The sequence below is a fragment of the Orycteropus afer genome, unplaced genomic scaffold (genome assembly GCF_000298275.1).
Source record: "Orycteropus afer afer isolate SDZICR_OR568_19922 unplaced genomic scaffold, OryAfe1.0 scaffold00020, whole genome shotgun sequence".
NCBI classification, from domain to species: Eukaryota; Metazoa; Chordata; class Mammalia; order Tubulidentata; family Orycteropodidae; genus Orycteropus; species Orycteropus afer.
The window spans coordinates 16,115,292-16,117,006 of NW_006921607.1; the positions used below are offsets into that span (position 1 = coordinate 16,115,292).

General features: G+C 41.8%; 1 protein-coding gene across 1 annotated transcript in view; it reads left to right on the top strand.

Annotated features, from left to right (window-relative positions):
• Positions 1–1,715, top strand: part of DHX35 (DEAH-box helicase 35) — a 101,070-nt gene that overhangs the window by 77,288 nt on the left and 22,067 nt on the right. The gene's annotated exons all lie outside the window — the stretch shown is intronic.

Here is a 1,715-nt window from a genome sequence, read left to right on the forward strand (position 1 = left end):
CTTGACGTGCTCCCTTTCTCTGACCTCTTCCTTAGCTTGACATACTCCCTTTCTCTGACCTCTTAGCTTGACATCCTCCCTTTCTCTGACCTCTTCCTTAGCTTGATGTTCTCCCTTTGGGTTCCTTTTGCACCTCTGGTTAAGAGTGTCTTTGCAGAGCTAAAATGGCAAGTTCTATCCTGAGACTCCTTTGTAGAAAACAAATAGTGAACTCCTGCTCTGTGCCATGAACTATACTAGGTTCCGAGGAAACAAAACAGAATCATGATAAATGCTGTCCCGGTCCTTTACTGAGCTTTCTTTCTGGCTTGAAGACAGACTTACAAATAGATAATGATGTGCCCAGAGCGTCTCTTTTTCTCTCTGCAATTCTTTTTTATGGGGAAAGGTGCCAAGATTTTTCCCAGGTGTTCAGACTTAATTTTAAGACATTTCTAAAGATATAAAATTTGTTGTTGTTGTGAATATGTGCAGCAGAACATAGACCCATTCAGCAGTTTCTGCCTGTACAATTGGTGACAGTGATGACATTCTTTGAGTTGTGCAGCCTCCTCAGCCTCCTTTTCTGAGTTGTTCTTCCTCTGGTAACGGAAACTCCTTGTCCCCTCAGTTTCCCACCCAAACTTGGATTGCTGTTGTCAGTTTGATCCCATTAGACAGATCTTAAAAAGCGCAATGCTTAAGGCAGGCATCCTAGTTAAGGTATTGTTTGGTTTTAAGACTTCGGGGTGAATGTACACGTTTGTGGATAGGAAGATTGGACATTGTAAAGACGTCAGTTCTACCCAAGGCAATCTGTACATTCAGTGCAATCCCAATCCAGGTCCCATCACCATTCTTTAAGGATATGGAAGAACCAACCACCAACTTTATATGGAAAAGAAAGAGACCTTGGATAAGCAAAGCACTATTGAAGAAGAGGGAGTTCTGGTGGCATAGTGCCTAAGACATTTGACTTCTAACCAGAAGGCTGGTGGTTCAAACCCACCAGGCACTCCTCAGAAGGAAAATCGGGCCATCTGCTTCTATAGTGATACTGCCTCAGAAACCCAAGGAGGGGCTGCTATGAGTTGGATCCGACTCGATGGCAATGAGAGCTTTATTGAAGAAGAAGAAGTAGGAGGTCTCACACTCCCGGATCTCAAAACCTACTATACAGCCACGATAGTCAAAACTGCCTGGTATTGATACAATGACAGACACATAGACCAATGGAATAAAAATTAAATTTTTATGTGCTTCCACAGACGTCTCCAGAAGAGTCAAAAGAGAGCCTACAGATTGGGAAAAACTTCTTGGCAATGACATATCTGATAAGGGGCTTACCTATAAAATTTATAGAAAACTCCAGCACCTCAACCACAAAAAGACAAATAATCCAGTTAAAAAATGGGGAGAAGACATGAATAGATACTTCACCAAAGAGGATATTCAGGTGGCCAACAAACACATGAAGAAATGTTCATAGTCATTAGCCATTAGAGAGTTGCAAATCAAAACAGCAATGAGATACCATCTTGCCTCAGCACTAGTAGCAAAATTCAACAAGACAGAAAATAACAAATGGTGGCGAGGATGTGGAGAGATCGGGACTCTCCTACATTGCTGCTGGGACTGTCAAATGATACAACTACTGTGGAAAGCAGTATGGTGATTCCTTAAAAAGTTGGAATTAGAAATACCATTTGACCCAGCCATTCCATTACTAGGTATAT